This window comes from Pteropus vampyrus, unplaced genomic scaffold, assembly GCF_000151845.1.
Source record: "Pteropus vampyrus isolate Shadow unplaced genomic scaffold, Pvam_2.0 Scaffold5, whole genome shotgun sequence".
Lineage (NCBI taxonomy): Eukaryota > Metazoa > Chordata > Mammalia > Chiroptera > Pteropodidae > Pteropus > Pteropus vampyrus.
The window spans coordinates 3,737,937-3,759,783 of NW_011888786.1; the positions used below are offsets into that span (position 1 = coordinate 3,737,937).

The 21,847-nt window shown below is 34.4% G+C and overlaps 1 long non-coding RNA gene across 1 annotated transcript in view; it reads left to right on the forward strand.

The window, feature by feature from the left end:
* LOC111743678 overlaps positions 1–21,847 on the forward strand; it is a 502,800-nt gene that overhangs the window by 455,477 nt on the left and 25,476 nt on the right. Inside the window, exons 8-9 of the long non-coding RNA XR_002781828.1 lie at positions 20,876–21,002; positions 21,128–21,223. This is a non-coding gene — a long non-coding RNA (uncharacterized LOC111743678). The remainder of the gene's footprint in view (positions 1–20,875; positions 21,003–21,127; positions 21,224–21,847) is intronic.

Here is a 21,847-nt window from a genome sequence, read left to right on the forward strand (position 1 = left end):
GAATGGCTTTTTGAAGAGACTAGGATGCAGGGGATATTAAGAATTAATACTATGAGACATTTGGGAGATATGGAGTAGTACAGTACAGTAGGTGTCAGGACTGGGCACGTGGCAGTCACAAAAGAGGAGAGCATTAGGAAGGGGCCAAATTATAAAAGGTCTTCTTTTTAAACTATGCCATAAAGGAGCTGTAGAAATTATGAAGGTGCTATTTTGATCAGCTTCATATTGAGGATTTTGGTTGTCATCAGTCTTTTTATAAACAAATATGATGAGCTGGTGATAATTAACAATGATAGGATTTGAGTCATGCTTCTCTACATTTTCTTCATACTGTGACCTTGTCCTAGAATGCCTTTGTCCGCTATTCCTATGTGGAAGATTCCTGCTCATTTTTAAAAACTGATTTCAGGATCAGTGTTCTAGGAAGCTGTCTCCTACCTCCCGATCCCCCAGGCGGTCACACCCCTTCTTTGTGCCTTTCCATGGCATATTAACGCCCAATCCATTGCAATTGCCCTGACATTGCATCTGTCAGGTTCCTCCACTGACCTATGAGATTTATGAGAAAGTGATTGTGACTAACTCATCTTTGAATGCTTTGTGTCTAGCTTATGAAATAAAATGAAATAGAGAGTCAATCAATGCTTGTTGAAAGAATGAATGGGCCATAAGCCTTTCTAAGGAAAGATTGGCCCCCTAATCAATACTGTTTTTACCTCCTTTCTCCTTTGGCATCAAAAACACCTTCAATTGGATTATTTTAAAAGAAATTGTATGCTTTGCTATTATATGCTTAAAAGTTAAAGCATGCATATTGACAAAGTTTTAAAAATTCTAAAGAGTAAAGACCAGAAAAACATACATACCAGAGTCTTACCACCTACAGATAATTAATGATAACATTTTGGAATATGTACTTACAACTTTTTAAAATTTTATTTTAAAATGGTTGATTTTGTTTTGTTTTGTACTGTACGTGATACTTGACAATCACTTTAGTTAAACTTAATATATCGTGAAAATGTCCAGTTTATTAAAATGTTTTCCTCATTCAGTTTCTTAATGACTGCATGATATTCCATCATATGGGTTTGCTATAATTTATTAGGCATTTTCCTTTTAAGGACATTAATTTTTTAATAATGTTTTATTGTAATGATTAATGATGTGAAGAAGATTCTTTTACCTACATGTTTGATTGCATCCACGACTGATGTTTTTATGGCATTTATATAGAAATGACATTGATAGGTACAAAATGTACCACAGTTGAGCTTTTCATATATATTTCTAACTTGTCATCTGGAAATGTTAAATAATTTATACTGCCATCAATAATGACAAAGAACATGAATTTCCTTAAACTAACTTTACATTATTTTCATTAAGAAAAGGTGTCGATTCGGTAAATTGGCATATTGTTTATAAATTTGCATTTTTCTAATGATAGAGAAGTTTGAGTATTTGGATATCGTCATACTATTAGACAATTATTATTCATTGTGCATTAAATAATTATGCAATTATTAATTTGAAAATTTACAATATGACTGAATTGCTGTCAATTGTTTAGTTGTGATTTCTATTTTTTAAGAATAATTTTGTAACATATTGCACAGATTTTCCCTTTTGTATTCTAATGCTGATGGATTAGCCACAAGTCGCAAAATGCAGCTAAACACTAGTAATGATATTGGGTATCCTTGACTCTTTCCTTGAGTTTGACTCTACCGTGAATATTTTTCTAGCATTATTCATAATTTGTATTAGCTTTCAAGATCTGAGATAGATTATCTTCTTTCTTATATGAAAATGTCATTTTTTTATTTCATTAAACTTTATTTAGGCATAGCTAATGCATTTTATCAAATGTTCTACACATTCAACTAGATGTAATTTTTTTATAACTGAAAAAATTAATGACATGAAGTGATTTCCTAATATTGAAACACATTACATATCTGAAAAATTTCCTACATTTTTATGATTCTTCTATTCTTTCAAGGAAATGAAGGTCAAATATTTGCATCTATAGTGATACATGACTTTGCTCACTCATTTTCTTTTATTGAGATTTCTTTGTCATGTTGTAACTTTGGGGTTGACTGATTAGATCTGTCCTATAATTTGGAAATTTGCAGACTTTCTCTTCCTTTTCAATTATGTGAATAACCTGTGGGTTAGTTATAGTTATCCCTTTTTAGAACTAGAATGGTCAGCTGTAGTTATTTGCCATCTTATTCAAAGCCACTATCACATGTGCTAGTACTATTTTCAAAGCCTCTTCGCCAGTGTCCTCATTTCAACCAATGAGCCTCCATTCTATTTTCCACACGGCAGCCTGTGATCCTTTCAAAACACAAATTAAATTACACCAATCTTTTTTTAAAATCCACCAAAGGTATCTCATGTCACTCAAGGTAAAAGCCAATACATTTTACCATGAATTCATGGTGTACAAATTATAACGCAGAAAATAATACTAGTCACTAACCAATTTCCCCAAATGCACAAGCAAAGCTTAAATGCAGCATCGTTAGGAGGGGTATATTCTACCTTCTGCAGCACTACCCTTTACTCATCAACCCCAGATAGAACGGGCACAGAATTCATTCTTTCTAGAACCTCAATATATCTATTCAATGTTACCTGAATGTTCCAGCGGGAGTAGTGGGGTGTTATTATAGGAAATGTAATTGGCTATGGTGTATGATAAAATGGAGTCAAACTAACATAAGTATAAAACACATATGCATGTCTGTATCTAAATGCGTATTTGTGTATAATTTTATGAAAGCAATACCTGTGTATACAGGTATTGCTTTCATAAAAAACACATGCATTATGAAATATTAACTAAGGGAATATTTGTTCTGTAAGAATATAAACTTGAAAATCTTTTGGCTGATAAAAATTTAACCTAAACAATGCCATACCTGAAATTCCATAGAATGTTCTACCTCCATTGTATTTGGTAAACCCCTCAGCTGGATGATTTTGGTCCAGTTATGTCTCTGCAATTAATTTGCTTCATATGACTGAAAATCACATCCACATTAAATCTGACTTAGACATCGAAAATATCTTGTTTTCTGAATGTGTGTATGAGGCAACGTGAGTATAACTTCAGGTATCTCTTCATCTCTTTACACCAAGAGATTGTTAAAATCTATCCAGAAACTTTAAATAATATTATTCCCTTCAGATTATGAAATAAAAGATTAGAACCATAGACATAGGAAAAACAATGTTGATTTTTATAGGTTTTAATTGACAAATTGAGAATACTAATGTACATAATCTTTGCTTTTGGATTTGCCTTAGAGAAAAATTTTAATTGTGAATTTCCATTTATATTCTTAATACTTGACTAGTGACACTACAAAGTATCCAAATCCATTCAACTATAGATTATGCACATCATACAGAATGTCAGGTTCTGATCCTATTATTTTAAACCCAATCAACAAAAATGCCAAATGTCCATTGTATGGACAATTTAGGGACTACAGATGACTGATTTGGGTGATTCAGTCCTAAAGCCTGTAAAAATGATGTAAAAATAGTCTCTTCTGAAGTTCATGACCAAGGAAGTAGCAACTGAGTCAACTTGGCTTACGCCATGACTACATTCATGCCAAAAAGTGAATTTTGTTTCTTTTCTTAAGAGTAACACAATCACATTGATTTGTTTTTATGCAATTGTATTCATAATAATTTCTTTTTAGGTAAAAAATACGGGAGAAATTGAAGACAATAGATATTTTCTTATTGGAATGTAAGGCGGAGGGAGAAGATAATAGGGAGGAAAATATAAACTTTTCCCCAGAGATTCGGGTTCTCATATTTTAATAAACATTTATCAAGGACCTTCTCTGGCCAAACTGTGCTCGAATTAAGAGAGGCAAATATAGATAGAAATCATCAAAAATAATAAATTGCTTTAAAGCATATAGAAGTAAATGCAGAAAAAACATTTAAAAAAAATAGAGCCCTGACATCTTAAAGCCTTGCTACACAGATACTGCTTTAACATCTGGTATGTTTGGCTATAGAAAGTCATTAATCATGTTCAAAAAAGTAAAAAAAAAAAAAAAAGAGGAAAAATTGTTTTAGTCTATTTTTGTAAGAATGTTAGATCATACTCAGTGTTTGTTGAATGAATAATTGCCTAAATACATGGATAGCTGAGTTATGATTAATTACCCATTTGTTGTCTTATGATTGTTAGGTCTATTTAACTCCATCACTACTGTCCCTTTAATGTTTATTTTTAGCAAGATTTTGTTTTTGAGAAAAATTTTTTAAATACTCTTTTTCTATGTAGTGAAAAGTACATCGTATTGAGAAATGGATTTCTAAGTTCGAGTCTTGGATTTATTAAAAGCACTTGCACTTGGACAAACCTCCAAACATTTTAAGCTCCCACTTTCTTATTTGAAAAATAAACGTTTCTACGGATATTCTATATGAGACTTAAGCACTCAACACTTCTAGAAATTCAACAAAAGTAATCCAATACTACCCCAAGAATGCTTCTGAATGTTCTTAATTGTTCATATAATTTTCAGCCCTGGTATTTATATTCACTTTTTTATTATGACTTTTATAAATATTTTCACAAATGAATTTCAAGAGGAAATGCTCTCCTTTCTTAAAAAAAAAGAACAGACTTAAGATTGATCTATCATTAACCATGACAACCACTTCAGTTCATATTAGATAGTGACATCGTGGATACTCCTGTTTTCATAAGAAATTGAGTCGGTCATTTACAACGTTCTAATGAGAAGGCATTGGTATCATTGTACCTTTCTTCGGGTCTTCTCTTATTTTGGAAATTAGTTGGGTAACCTAAAATGCATATTTGTTTGAATTCTAGGAAAAATACATACAATTTTCTCTTTGTCATTAGAACGGGTGTTCACAATATGAATGGGTAACTTCTCAATGAACATCAATAACCTCATGTCATGTTTTTGACCTGAAGAGTTACCTAAGCTTAGAAGCCTGTCTCTGTAGAACAAAAAGGAAAAAGATACAGATCAAAACGAAAAACAAAAAAATATACATTTTCAACACAACATACTTATTTAATATATCAAACTTAATGTGATTAAAACCACGCTAATAAATGACTGATTTAAATCATCAAAGCATCTCTATAGTTGTCATATTTTTCATATATTTTTTGTTGGAAAGGCAACAATTCATTTCAAAAAGGTTGAGATCAAACATTTAACCTATTAGTACAAATTCATTTTTTTGAAGATAGAAAAGGATATATGTTTTCATTTTGTGAACTGGGACAACATGTTTAAATTGCCCTCAATAGTGTCAGTTCATTTTCAAAACATGTTTTAAATTCTTTAGAAGTGGTGATATCATCTAAAGATGATAAATGATTTCAAACATGTTTGCCTCTCAATTCTCATTTATCAATTAACATGTGCACAGTTGTAGGTATTCTGAGATCCAAAATTTTTTGCAAGTTTGATAATTTGCTGGCCACTAATGATTGAAAGTGAGAACTCTCAAGGCAGACCTCTGACTTCAAATCCTGGCTTGGGCACTTACCAGCTAGATGTTCATGAAAAGTTTACTCAACCTCCTTAGTTTTCAGTTTCCTCACTGCAAACCAAACCAAACCAAACCAGAACCTTCCCCAAAGGTTGTAAAAATTAAATGAGATAATATATAAGACCTGCTTAAAAACAGTGTCTGGCCTATAAACATTAGGCATTATGTTATATGCACGATGCATTCACTGAGTACTATGTGCCAAGAACTATGCTATTAATACAATGGAGAACAAAGCATTTTTAAAGAACATTTGGAGAGAGAGATCAGGGGAGGGAAGGAGGAAGGGAGAGAGAGGCTGGGGGCGGGGGAGAGAGAGAGAGAGAGAGCGAGAGAGAGACAGACAGACAGACAGAGATTGAAAGAGACTAGAACTGTAATTATGGTGCATTTGTATTTTGCAGAGTAGTAAACCATGTCTACAATGCTGTAAATTTGCTGCTATAATTTTTTTTACTTCAATATTACTGTGTTATTTCAGATATTAGAAGTCTTAAAAGACTTGGAAACATGAAATACGTTGACTTGATGCTATTTCCCTCTGTGAAGCTGGGGAACACTTCCACATTAATATATTTTTACGTTAAGTGATAAAAGTTGAATTAGTGAACACTAGATGGCGGCATTTATGAAAAATTAAATTGGAATAAGCTACATTTTAATGTGTCTGTGTCACATTAAAAATCACAAACCCCTTTTACACAACAACGACTTGATTTTTTCATTTGGTTGGTTGGTTTCTTTTACTATTGTAAAGATAAAGTTTTAGAAGTCCGAGGAGAAAGGAACAAACAGGAAGCTACTTAAAAGTACTTCTGTTGTTTTACAGATAGGATTCCTTGAATACTTCACTCCTGAATGCTCAGATGTATGTTTGAGTTGTTGAATTATTCCTAGGAGAGTGACTAAAGATTTAAGCATGCTAGGAAAGGCCCAATATACCGATGGGTGTTTGCTGAGAGGAAATATTTTGAAAAAAAACTCAATCGAAATGCAATGCCCGGCATTCAGGTTCTAATTATTCCAAAAACAGTGGTGCTATACACACACACGCACACACACACAGGCGCACACACACACACACACACACACGTGTGTGTATGTATATATATATACATATATATATGTATATTTAATTGAGTGTTTAGGGAAATTCCAAGTATAGGGTCACAACTTTGCAGGTATCACCTCCTTATATTTTTCTACAGCCTAATGAAGTAGGTACAGTTTTTTTTTGGTCAAGTTTTGTACATGAGGAAACAGTTTAAGAAGGCTCTTAAGAGCTTCTGAAAAATTACACTTATAAATGAGAGTTGAGTTCAAATTTAAAATCCATATCATTCTGAGATTCAACTGAGATTTTAGGCATTTTGTCCTATGGATATTTAAATTGCAGTTTGAACTACTTGATTTTTGTAAAATATGCCGTTTTGTGATATAGCGATAGCATCAAGCCAAGTTGAATGTGCTTTAGACGTGGTTTAATCTGCAGATTGGAACCAAATTACTTACAAAAAATCAGAAAATGTTGGTGTCTTAATATACAGAAAAAGTATTTGGCTCGATTTTGTTAGATGAAGAAGAGCAATTAAAATTCATCATTTAATTTTTCAGTTATCTTAATTACTGTTTTGGATTGACTCAACCAGTTATTTGTGTAAGTGAAACTCTGACATCCTACAGAAGAAACATATTTCATTTTTCATTATCCTTAAGAGTCAAAAAGTGATGAGATTAAAGAAAAAAGGAAATAATTTATTCTTTTTTAATATAGATGTAAGTTGCCTGATTAGGTATCATATAAGTTATAGAAGAACTTATAATTTTCATGTTTTCAATGGTTAAGAGTCATGTTATAAATTATAACCTCTAAACTTTACAAAATACATACTTTGAGCCTTAACTGCCAGAAGATGTTCCTCTCATTTTAACAACAGGACTATGTCACAACTCAATGTATACCTTTATGTAATTACATTATTTTTTTTAAGTTAGAGAAACTAATACTAAATTAAAATCCTTATAAAATTACAAGAAAACAATTGCAAATTGTCAACATTTTTTGTAGTAGAAGAGACAGTGAAGAAAGCAAGCAATTCCATCCAGTTATTTAATGAGAAATTTTCCTTATTCCAGCTGATCTATTATTTACACATATTAAGGTTTTTGTCTTAATTTGGCAAATAAAAATTATTTTCACATAAGATTATGACATTAATCTGTTAGACCCATTTAAAATATATTTTATCATGAACTGTTACATACTCAATATAGAAAAGTTTGAAAAATATGAAAAACTAAGTGTTGTTAAAATACGCGTACGGCTCCCAATCCGCAGATAGCATTACTCGTATTTAGCATAGTTTTCCTGATGCTTTAACTGTGAATGTGAAAAACACAGATGCACAGACACATAAACACAAACACACTTATATCGCATGCACTCCCATATGTCTCAAAATTGGAATAACATTGAATATAAAACTTTAGATTCTGCTCTTTTTTTTTTTTAATTTAACATTATTTTGTATACATGTCCCATTGGCTATAAATATTCCTTGAGAAACTACATAATGTGCCATTGTAGTCATTTAACAAAATTTATTTAAGTATTTAAGAGGAGCACTCAGGTGTTTTCTATTATATTTTGTAATAACTAATTATAGTAACAATTGTATGAATGCACTCAGTGTATTCTGATTATTTTGTTCAAGTACATACTGGATAACTGAACATTTTTAGTATTATATATTCTATATGCATATATAATATATATGTGTATGTGTATATATATGTGTGTGTGTGTGTGTGCCAAATTGCTTTCCAAGAAATATTTTTATCTATTTTTATTTGTACCTATTTTTATTTCCACAGATAGCTTATTAAACTGTCTATCATAACACACACTCAGTAATATTTAGCATTTTTATTTTTAAAATCTTAATTTGCTGAGTAAAAAAATAGTATTCCATTGGTTTATTTCCCATGTCTTATTTTTAATAAGGATGAATAGTTGTTCAAGTCTGTAGTTTTTATTTGCTTTTCTTTTGTGCATTGCCTATTCATGTTCCTTTTAGGCAACTTTATTGAAATGAACATAAAAGCAGCATCAGAAAAACATGGTTGCCACACAACTACCAATCCCCAGCTTAGCTCTTTTTGTTTGGAATATGAATAATGTACAAAAGAATGCTGAAAGAAAAAAAGTACCTCTAGGGTAGAAAACCGATGCTAATCATGTTATTGTTTTTCATGAAAATAAGGCATTCTTTGAAGTATTTTTGCTACTTCCCTTCTATTCCCTTGGCTAAATTTTGTTTTCATAATGTTTATTCAGTTAACCTTGGTATTTTTAGTATTTAGTTTTGATGCATTCTCCAAAACCCCACCCTTTTTAATACATGTATTTTGGAATTTCTTGAGATGGTTTGTTTGTCAAAAATTACTTCATAGTGTAATGCACTTTACAAATCCACTTCTTATGGCATGACTATTACTTTAGGAAAGTATGTTTCATGTGGAGATAAATATATTTATTTGCAATCTTTGAACAGTTGTTTTCCATTTATGTAGCAGAAAGCTAAAGACTAAAAAAACAACACTGCCCAGGTCTAACCTCGTGGTAGACTTTTGTAGCTTTCCAATATTGGCTACTGTCCACTTATACATGAAAAAAGATGTAGGCACACTGGCGCAAGTGGTGACGTGAAACTTTCATTTTGATAAAAGCAGTGAAATGAGCTCTCCAACCAGATAGACAGAAAGACAGATAGATAGAGGATGGATAGATAGATAGATAGATAGATAGATAGATAGATAGATAGATGGTAGATAGATGATAGATAGATGATAGATAGATAATGATGATAGATAGATAGATAGATGATAGATAGATAATGATAGATAGATAGATGATAGATAATGATAGAAGATAGATAGATAGATAGATAGATAGATAGATAGATAGATATAGATAGATAGATAGATGATAGATAGATACACATGTATCTATCTATTTCTAAATTTCATGTTGATCAGAGAATCTTCTTTTAGTTGAAAATGTGTAGAAAACACTAAAAGATAAAGGAAAGAGGTTTTTTACCTTCAGTTTGATGAGTAGCTAATTGGAAGTTTGTTTTTGTTTTTTGTTTTTTGTTGTTGTTGTTGTTTTTTAAACTATATGACTGGGAACTTCTACTTTCTTCTGCAAATGATACATGAAATCTGAAGTAACTAAACTTTTCCAGTCATTGTCCTTTTTCACCTTGAGAATTGAGTAAAATCATTTAACTGGTTCTGGAATGCTTGATGTAGAACACAAAACTCTATAGAGGCTTGATTTGATTTGAATTGAAAAGTTGAAAAGATCCTTTAAGATTGAAGACTATGTTTTTCAAGGAAAAGGAAAAGGGAATATATCATGGCATGAGAGTTAACTGATTTCGCTTTCTCAAGGGTTAGACAATTAGATCTGTGTCTTGTGCACACAGAGATGATAATTCAATCTGTAAGAGTAGGTGACAATACCACTGAAAACACTAGGGCTATCAGTTCTGACTTGAAGCCAAAGAGATCAACCTCTGCCTAAGTCCATTACTTAACATTTCCCTTGAATAACCCACATTCCTTTAAATCACTTAAATAACCTACATGTTTGTATTTTTATTACTTAAGTAGGTATTTGGTTGAAATGGTTGTTGTCTGTTGGGCAAATGGATATTTTTTTTTCCAGTGATGATCTATTATTACTATTACTATTATAATTGATTTGAAACGACTTCCGATGAAAGTGAAAGTAGAAAGTACCAAAGCAGGACTGCATCTGAACATCAAAAAGACAAAAATCGTGACTACAGGAGAAATACATAACTTTAACATATATGATGAAGACACTGAAATTATTAAAGACCTTGCTCACCTTGGTTGAGTCATCAGTTCAAATGGAAACTGCAGCCAGGAAACCAGGAGAAGGTTGAGACTCGGAAGGGCAGCAGTGGAAGAGGAAGGAAAGATCATCAAGAGCAAAGATGTGCCATTAGGGATCAAGGCTAAGATCATCCACACCTTCGTATTCACAGTTACTTACAGATGCAAAGCTGGCCAGTGAAGAATGCTGATAGGGAACAAAAAAATGATTCATTTGAAGCATGGTGTTGGTGGAGAGCTCTATGGATACCCTGGATGGCCAGAAGGATGAGCACGTGGCTCCTAGAGAAACTTCTGCCTGAAACATCGCTGGAGGCAAAAATGACAAAATTAAGAAGCTGTCCTACTTTGGACAATTCACAAGGTTTCTGTGGAAAAGGCAGTAATGCTAGGGGAAAAAAAAAACACAGAAGGAAGAAGGAAAAGAAGAAGACCAAATATAAGATGGAATGACTCCATAAAAAGCTACTGTCGTCAGGAGTTGGAGCCTGCTGAACCACACGTAGCACATGCACGATCCACGAGATCTAATGGCAAATTACAACTGTGTAATTTAATTTTTCCTTCAAAAAAATCTCAGCATTTTCTAAAAATATTTCAGGAATAGTATACAAGGAGAGCACTTTTAGCATCACTGCATCTATTCTTACTATCATAATTAGATTATCCCCAAAATCTCATCATTAAGGGAAAACTAAAATATCTCAAGTCTTATCCTTGTTGTCAATTGAGTTTCTCAAATATGCATATAATAACATTCTTCCTGTTCTTTCTTCAGTCCACTTTCCTTTTCAGAGTCCTCAGCTGGAGTGGGAGAAAGAGAGGGAGAGAGAGAAAAAGAGAGAGGGAGAGATAGCGAGACATTGATATTGTGGATGGATTTGTCTGTCCATTTGGGTACATCTCCTTTGTGATAGCCTGAGAAATAATTAATGCATTACCAATCAAAGGTGATTTCAGGAGTTGGTTTGTGCTAGCTGAAACTTAAATCATCCAAAGAATATTCTTCTTTTAATGAACAGAGCATTCATGTCATCAAGATTAATCTTGGAATAGAGATGCCAGATTTAGCAAATAAAAATAAAGAATACCCAGTTAAATTCAAATTTTAGAATCAACAACAAAAAAATACATTTTTAGTATATACATACCCCAAATATTGAATGAGACATAGTTACACTAAAAAAAAAAAAAAAAAAAAAAAAAAACGTTGTTTAGTTGAATATCAAATTTAACCGGGGACTCAGTATTCTACATTTCTACATGGCAGCAGCTCTATTCTGGGACTACTATGCATAGAGCTGGGGCATTTAATCCTATTTTTCATAAGCTAGCTGTTGCTGTCCTACTGGTGAACTTTGAGAAATACACAACTGATAAGAGATAGATAAGGACCCATCAGCTTCACTTTTCTTTTATTTCTGCAAACAAGAGCTTTATGTTCAAGGCTCTAGAGGACCAGCATCCCCAGATACATATCTGCAACCTTACCCGCCGATTCCAGGGAAGAATCCAGGGAGGATATCACTCCTCACTCTGGACTCGGACTGGAAAATAAAGGTTCTGGAGACAGTCATCTAGAATGTCAGTCATCATTTTAATGATATAAAATGCAAATATACTTGGATGACTACAATATTAGCTGCTTTTACATAAACTGTCCATAATATTCTCTCTTTTCCTAATATATAGCACAAACTATAGTTTCTGCCCAATCTTCTGTAGGTGAAAATAATACTATTATCATTAGCATGCATTTAGGGACAGGTGCATGGTCAGGCTTGTGTTTTACTTTAATACAGACAAATAAATCAATTAAGAAATGAAGATTTGAGACGTTAGTATATATCAAGCACTATGTGAGATTTCACCTTATACTTCCAGGCTTTCACTCATGCTGCTGTCTCTGCCCCTCTTTACACCTAACTTCACACCACTCCTCTTTGTCCTTCAGGACCTAGTTCAAGCACCACCTCTTCCAGGTAGCCTTCTAGACCCATTTCAGCTGTTTCGGGAGGTGCTCATCAGTGCTTCCTCAAGCCTCTGTGTTGTCCTGTGCTTTGTAATAGTTGTTTCTTCTCTGTCACTAGGTCTGTGAACTCATTAAGCCTTCATTGCAAATGCTCCAGGGCACCTTCCAGGGCCTCATGACACCCATGACCCCTTCTCTGGATAACTGCCTGCCCCGTAGACCTCCATGAGATGGTTTTTCACACCTGAGAGGTTATTGCCCTATCTGGCGAACCACACCCAGCCCACGTTGATTTAGATGAGTTCCCCCAAGGACGAGGGCCCGTCTGTGGATTGGTCTAAGACTTTTGCATGAGTGCTTTTCAAAGGGTCTATCAAACTAGTTAAATTAATCAGATTCTCGCTTAGAAATTCTGAAGCAGAGAATTTTTTAAACACATAAATGCCAGCTCTCTGAAGTGATATATGGTAAACTTATTGCTTCTGGGGAAATGAAAAGAATATCTTGTAAGTAAAGCAACCTGGAACTTGGTTCAAACCTTAGTTTCCTCAGCAAAGCCTCCTTGACTCTTAGACTGTGTTGGCCTTACTGTTACATTCACTTGTGTTACGCTCTATCATTTTGAACTGTATATTTATTTGCATGATTAATATCTTCATCTCTTACATAGATGTAGAGGGAATGGCTGGATTTGTATCTCCAGAGAAGGCACTCAAGATATGCATTTGAATATCTGAACTCTGACTTTCATTATATTTTTCTCCAAACAGTTGGCAAACTCCTGTCTCCTAAATTTTACTTGGAACAAGGATCTCTCTGCTGAGATTGGTTTTAGAAACCACTGTTGAAATATTGCCCTAAGTTAAACCGTAGTTTATGTCCTATCCTCCTTCTCACCTTCCTAATATTTCTAGCCAAACAAGATTCCTACATCTGGGTATTCTGAACATTTTATTATTATTTTTTGATGTGAGGGATGTTCTCTTGTTCCTTTACACATTATGTCCATAAAAAATAAATAAAGGAAATAGAAAAACAAATGTAAAAAAAGGGAGAGAAAAAGAAAATTAACAACTTCAGGAGTGACAAGAAGAAATTACTATGGAAACAGAAGGAGTGCTATATTCTTAATGAAAGTCATTGGAAAAAGCTTAATATATGAAGCGATGTTTTAAAATATAAAAATAGATAAGTAATAAATACATACATACATACATACATACATACGTAACTTCCCTCTCTGAAGAAAGTGGCTAATTCATCTCTAATCTACCACTGCAACTATCAGAGACTTTCACCTAACTAGTATACAAGATATGTTATTGCCTGAAAAATTGTTAAAAATTGAGCATGAGTCTGGTCTTTACGGATTCTTCGATAAGAGATAATAATATGATTATTATTATAATCATATTATAATCATAGAGCTCTCTTAGAGCTCTAGGAGCTGAAGAAATTCTTGAGCCTCGTTTTCTAGGTTTATAATTTAGGCTAAAAGTCCAGAGAGGTTGCGATTTATCAAGTTAGAGATAGCTAGGTTATTTTACATGATAAATGTTCTGAAGGAAATACATCAGAGCAGTGAGATAAAGAATTACTCAGCTAGGCTGAAGAAAACTAGAGAACAGGTGGTTGCTGAAGGCCATTTGAGAGAAAAGTTACAAGGAAGAGCTCACTATGCCTTGCTCTCTGGCAATTCAGGCAGAGGGCATATAGCACATACAAAGAACCTGAGGTTAGTGACAACTTAACCTGCTTAAGGAACAAAAAGAAAGTCAGGGAGACTGGATCATTGTATGTGAGAGTAAAAGTAGAAAAAGGTGAAGCAGAGGAGTGATCAAGGAAACCCTTGTAGAAGGTGGCATGGCATTTGAACCTTATTTTAAATCGAATTAAAAGCCATTGGAGATGAGTATATATCTGTCTGTATCTGTGCAAAACAATGTTTTCATATATTTATCAATATTTATTAAGCCTCCCCTATATATCAGGAACTGTTTGCAACCATTGCAATCAGACATGGTTTGGGCCCCTGTTTCCTAAAATCTCACACATACATACACGCTACATATTTTTAACAGAATATAATCAGTGCTATAATAGAGGTAGACCAAACTGTTGACCTTATAAGGACAGGTATGCTATCTGACTTATTCTTTTCTGTATACTCAGGTCATAACATAGTGTATGGCACATGGTAGGTGTGCAATAAATGTCTACGACAGGAAGTGAGAGAGAATGAAATACAATAGCTTGGTAGATGAGTAGGTAAGTGTGGATCCTGTCCTCTAAGAATAAAATTCTACTGGAGCTCCATTTTTCTATTTGCTTTCTACCAGGATTCGTTCTGTGAAATGACAGGGAGTTTGTTTGGTCTTCATTTCTCCCTGCATAAATCATTTCCTACAGTCAGTGAGGTACTGTCATTATAGACGAGGATTTTTGTGGTAAGTGCAGAAATGCTATCACAAATGTCTCAGGTGGGAGATTGCAACAGCCAGTTAGCTTATCGAGAGCTTGGGTAACACAGATGGACCTCACAAGCACCAGGAATTTACTTGACGGACTTTGTGGAAATGCCAGCTAGCTTGATCAGGGCTTCATCCTGGAGAAGGTGGGAGATGAAGTGGGAAGACATGGTAAGAGTGGGGACACAGTGAACAGGGCCCTGAGAGAGCAAAGTCATCAAATAGGGGGACGAAGGCAAGGAAGAAGGCCTGAGGATCGCAGGGGGGAATCTTGGAAACCAAGTACTGGCCCTGAATAAGTAATCAGAGGGAAGGAGCAGGAACTATTTATATAAATCTTGAATTGATTTCTTCAAGAAACAAAGACTGGAAAGGCGGATCCTTTGTTTGCGAGCAAGTCACGTGACTTCATTAGACACTCAGAGGCAGCCCCACAATGGAATTATTTACCATTATTTCCTTCTTTTTCCTCTAGTAACAATTTTTGGAATGGCAGCAGGAACCCTATTCTGGGAGGGAGCCAGAAAGAAGAGTGTTTATAGACTTGCAGAACCAGAAGAGCCTTTAAAGACCATCTATTTCAAAACTTTCATTCCGCAGATAAGGCGATCGAGGTTCAGAAAAATCAAACGACTTTCCAAGTTCACCTTGCTGTTCATGGCCAAGTATATAACAGAATCCACGTCTCTTGATTCTCAGTTAAAAATGTCTCCACAACAGTAGAGTCCCAGCTACTCTTTTAGGCACAATGATCTGAAGATAGTTTAGCCTGAGGTAGAGCAAGTAGTGGTCAGTGAGTTCAAATTCTTCAGCCAGTTCACTCACAGAACCATGTTTGTTGTTCAAGGAAAAGAGTAAATAACATGAGTCAGGGCTTAAAGATGAAGGTTCAACAGTTAGGTGAGAAACCAAAGAACCCTTAGAGGCCATTCTAATAAATAATCTTAACTGGCATATTTTGCTTACCACATGGAGCAACGTGGAGCTTAGCTCACCTTGTGCAAATTTGAAAAGCTGCCTGGCATGGTAGGTATTAAATAGTCACTGTGTGGTTAACTAATATATCTGTTATAAGGCAGGAAGGAACCATAGGATGGGCAATAGATTTGGTTTCAAACAGACCTGTATTTCAAACTTGGCTCTGCCCCTTATAAATTATGAAAACATGGCAGGAGTTTAGGAGCTTCTTCGTACCTTAGTTCCTGCCAGTGGAAAATGATAAAGATCTTGAAGAATTGTTGTTGTCATGATTAGTTACCTTATGGAAAATGATAAAATATATATATACACATGTGCACATGTATAGATGGCATTCACTAATATATCTAAAAATATTAATTTATAATCATTATACAAATAGGGTAAAACTAGACTGCTGGGTCAGTACTCCTGTGGCCAGTATCGTTTGGAGATTTATAGAGTTTGAGATTTACAGAGTGAAATTTCAAGTTATGAAGATCTGCATTTCTGGTTCTCATCCTTATTGGCTATTTGAACATTGAGCAAGTGACCTAATTATGCTAAACTTTCCTTATTAATAAAGAAAAAAAAAGAAGGTGAGGAGAAATGGGAACTTAGTAAGTGCTATGAGTATAAATTAGTTATATAAAAACTTAGGCCCATGCCTGGCTCAGTTACAGCTATTATTATCATCATCACTCTTATTACTCATAGGAAGCTTCTTGCAGCTTTCCAGACTTGGTGCTTCTGAGATAGGGTGTTGCAGAGGAAAAGCATGAATTGAAGACAGTTTCGCTTTCTGGCTCTGCTTCTTTCATTTGTCATCATCACTAATGTTCTCTAAGGAGGGTAGTTAATGGAGATGCGCTAAGACGTCATCACATGGCTCAGTGATTGTGACCAAGTTGCATGCAACAGCCAGGGAAGAAACAAGAATTACCTAATGAGACTTGTTATGTATCAATAGTCCTATGTCATTTGGAAGACAACGTATGAGTGATAGATTACTCTCCTCTCTCCATAAGGCCCAATATGAAAGAAAAAATGTTATCACCTGGCAGTGATTGTAGTCCTATCTTAGACCTAAGGTTACGTACAGAGGACAAGAAAATACATACCTCTTCCCTTTGTTTTCACATGAGGAAATAGACAGCATTCCACATGAGTGAGGAGCAGAGCTGGAATGGAAATTTAGGATTCTACTAAGAACTATTAACCAGATAAGGCTATATTCATATATTCCTGCTGCCTTAACATTTAATGTGGAATATAAGTAAGTCCCACAAATAATTAAACATTTAATTCCATGCATATATTTTCTTTTGGAAGATACCTCATGAGAGTTATTCATTTACACATTACATCCAAGACCACCAGCATGCTACAGAATGGAATTATCACCCTCTTCCTAGCGCAAAGATCATTAAAACAGAAGAAACCAAGGAACGTTATAAATGTCAAAGCAATTCAGGGAAAAAAAAGAGAGTGTAGGCTCAGAATTACTACCAACCATGTTTCAAATGACTCGCCTCACCAATACCCCTAGCCCTGAATAGAGAGGCATCAAGGACACAGGGAAAATAGCATGGGTTTTAGTGCTGGGGAGACGTGGGCAACATAAACAGCCGCATCACTGACTACCTGTGGAATTCTGTGAGCCTCAGTTTCCTCATCTGTGAAATGTGGTGATAACACCTACTTCATGAGTTCGTTCTAAGGGTTAAACAGAATATAAAATTAAGCAGCATAACAATATGTGCTAAACAAATGGCAGTTATATTCTCTTCCCCATTCCTTCAGATTTTAGGGATTCATGGCTCTGAAATGCCTTCTCTCCTCTGGTTTTTTTTTTTTTTTTTTTTAAGAGCAATCCACAGACAGTATTCCTTGCAACTGCATGCATTGAACTGCTGAGTAATCCCCTCAGTGACATAAACCATGTGAGTCTTTGACTTAACATTATCATGTCTACGATCACCAATAGCTGTGTGGCTTCTGTTCCACTATGGTAATATTTATGATGATCCCTTTAATTCTGACTCAAGTGAAAGATGCCTTCCCCATCAAACATGTCAGTAGAGAAGGATATGCAAAATGTTAGTGTCCAAGTAACTACAAAAGGGTAAAAACCACTTAACTTTCACTTAAAAAAAAAACAAAAAAAAACAAAAAAAAACAAAAACCTAAGCTAAACTCAGAAACCCCACGCTGAGAACTTTAGGCGTTCTACAGTGAAATTTTCAAATATAAAAATTTACCTCATTGTACTGATTGACTTTCCAGAGACTGGCTTTGTAAGATATAAGAAAATTATCAAAACTAGGGAAAACATTCTGAAATTGGAGTAAGAACAGATTCAATGATTTAGAATCATTTAATTTTATGCTTAAAGGTGGACCTCAGAATCAAGCCCTATGGTGGCCGAAACTGCAACTCTAATCAAAATAGCTGTTCCTTAGAAAAACTAGAATACATTTTCGAGAGCCTAACAAAATTTAAAAATCTTAATAATCTGTGTTTAACAAGATTTTTAAAAAATCTTTTATTTCCATGATAATTCTTAAGCAATATAAGAATATTAAGTATCATTTTAATGACAATATCAAAAAGCATAATGTCTCAATATTTTAGTGCCAACATGTATGTTTATATTTACAATTCTGTTCTCCTCCAAATAATCACTTAAGCAACAGCATTTAAATATGATTGCACTGTTTCTGAAAAAATAGGCACATATGGGGAGTGACCTGTAGAGGCTCTGGATTTCCTTTTTCCTTTTAAAAGGCACCAACCATATTATTCAGTATTGAAGACACTGCTGCAAAATATTTGATTTCCTGATTGCTAAGTGGGTGACTTTGGATGATTTTCTCAAACTTGTAAAAACTTACTATTCTCATTTATAAAGTAGTAGTAATAATGATCTTACAGGCTGACATTTAATCAAACACCATGATTTAAAGTATTTAGCTTGTAGTCTCACATAGGAGGTATGCAATAAACTCAATTTACCCTTTGCCTTCCTCTAAATTCTGCCTTTATATCCCTTCTTGAGGCCACCAGCCATATGCATTCCGTACATAATTAAGTAAACCAAATAATGGATATCTTTTGTTACTAATAAAATAAATGCAAAATTATTATATATAAAATGACTTGAGTCTAGATCATATCAGGAAAAAAACCATATCTAAAGTAGATAATAAGGAAGGATGGAATATTTAGGGCAAAGTTACCCTCTTAGGACGGTTTCTTGGTTTGACTGGGAGAGGGGACACAGTAACCCTTTTCTATCCTGGCAGATGAGCCCTCCGATTCTATCACCTGCAGGCAAAGCACCAACCAGGAAGGGGCCTATTGTTAAAGGTATATAAAACTATCCAGAGTACTTCAGGCACAGTGTGTAATAAGTTTAGGGTAAGTCCTGGGTGACCTTTCACCAAAGGGCGACAGCTTTTTCCAACTTCACCTTCTCTTTTGCCCAATAATGTCCTCTCTCGAAGTGTTGGTACAGACCAGAAATTGTGTTGTCATCTCATTTTTTTTTTGCGCTTTCCATGCTATATCTTATGGCTCTGCCTACCTCTTTTTTTCTCCTGGAAGACTGAATGTTGCTAAGTTTCCCAAACACTTAATGTAGAGACAGGGAGTGGCTTGATATGAAGAATCCAAATAACACAAACTGACATTCGTTTATTCAACGAGTAATTATTGAATCTATAAATCTGCAGGATCATTTTGAGGATTAAATGGCTGAACAGTTAGAATGCCTAGTATAATGCCTGGAGCACATAGCATAGATCCTTAATTATAAGATGCTTAGTCTAATTTACCTTCGTTCAATTAGTGAAGCCTTTATAAATCTCTATAGTAATTTAGTATATTATTTCAATCTTTCTTAGCTACCCAACATATAACATGGTGAGAATTAGCAGATGTTGGAGTGATAGGGAAAATAGCTAGTAGGGTTCAAATCTCTAACAGAAACAGATGAGACAGAAAGGACTGGATTTAGGCAGATATAATCTAAGTTGAGATAAAGTCTTAATCCTGAAAGACAAGAGAGTGGAGATAAATGCCAAAATTGTATCCATATTGTAAATAGGAAGGCTAAAAAAAAAAAAAAACTGAAATCATCTTATAGAGAATGTCCAGATCCTCTTAAAAGACTATCTAGAGGTGGGCCAGATACTGGCATGGAAGAGTCTGGAAGAGAGGCAGCTCATGTGCAATAAACAGATAAAGAGGGATGGATCATGCGAGTGATAACCCGTTTGAAAAGTCTGAACAAGAAGACAGAGGAAAATCCAGTTGCATAATCCCAGGTGACAACATCCAGGCAGGGTCTGTGCTCTGTAGGCTGAATGTCTGTGAAGAGCACTCTGGAGCATGGAGAGTAACCAGTGTAAAGATTTATTGTAAACAGATTGCCCAAACTGATCTGTATCGTTACATGAGCCCGAATGGCTAATGGTGGCAGCTTCTTGTCTTTCGTCTCCTTTAATATCATCTCCTCAGGGTCCTCAGTGTCAATAGACATGTATTATTTGAGTATAAAATCCCAGGGCAAGATTAAATTCGGGAAGAATCAGATAAAATGTGAGACCAAACATGTGTGCTTATGTGAGTACTTTGTCTCCTCTGGGTGACTCTGCAGACACTTACACCCAGTTGGGTTCTCTATGTGAGGCAGAGGATGAGGTATGAAGATAATGTATTAAACTTGCTTTTTAAAAACAATCCTGGCATTTCTTTTTTCTGTAACCAAAGATGTTCTATATCCACAACAGTGAAGGTGATGCAATCAATTCAGTTATATTTGCTCCTCAAAAAGATTTCAAAATTTCTTGTGAGCCACTCTTTGGACCAAATATATATCTATATATTTTTTAAATGTTTTAAGTTTATTTTTAAACAACAACAAAAAATGTTATCGTTCAGTTGAACCACTCCACCTTTTCACCAGGAGTCACTCTGACTGATGTTCAGCAGTTTCCAAAAGTCAAATCCACCTTCAGATGGAAATGATTTCTACCACTTGGTGACATTCAGTATACGATGAGCTGGGAAAACATTCTGAACAATTTTCAAAGGTGAGTTATAGAAGATGTGACTCTAAGTCAGTGCAAAAACGTTTATTGTGCCTATGGAAATAGTCAATTTATATGTAATTTCATAGACTCATTTCGTACATCTTTCGTTTCCTTCTTTATGATAGACATCTTGAATGTTTTACATGCCACGGGACAGATGTGATTCTATATAAAACAAGAACATGTCAATAGAGCGAAACAGTATTAACATAGTTACCTTGGTAAGTCAGAAGTGTCCACATGTCTATTTGGATAATAATTGCAATATGTTGCTTTTGTTAATATGTTAGTATTTACACAACTTCTTCCATGGACATTATACCATTTGATCCTCAAAAGCAGTTTAGGATATAAGGTATATTCTATCCTTGCTTTAAAGATGAAGGTTGAACTCAGGGAGTTTAAGTGATTTGCACAAGTTACATTGTAAAGGGGAAGAGTTTTGGCTTAAATTCATTTCATGAAAGATCGCTTTCCATTTTACTATGTGAGGCTCTAAAAGATTCATCTGCCATAAAAATGAACACTAGCGTAAAAGACTTCACTGCTGAAAATTCAGCAGTGAAGAAGAAATCTAGGGAATACCAGATACCAGAGTAATTTGGTTATATGTATTTTAGCTTTGTGTGAGGGAGTGTGTGTGTGCGTATGTGTCCCTGTGTTTATTGGATAGGGGATATTATTAAGTTAGATTAAAGGTACTAAAAGTATTCTTAGTTTTGTGATATACAAGCCTTTAGAAATGACATAGGAAAAAATAAAATAACATGACCATTAAGGATGCTGTTACTGAGCCAAATATGGTTAGGAATTTGAAAATATATATCAGTTAAACTGTCATCATT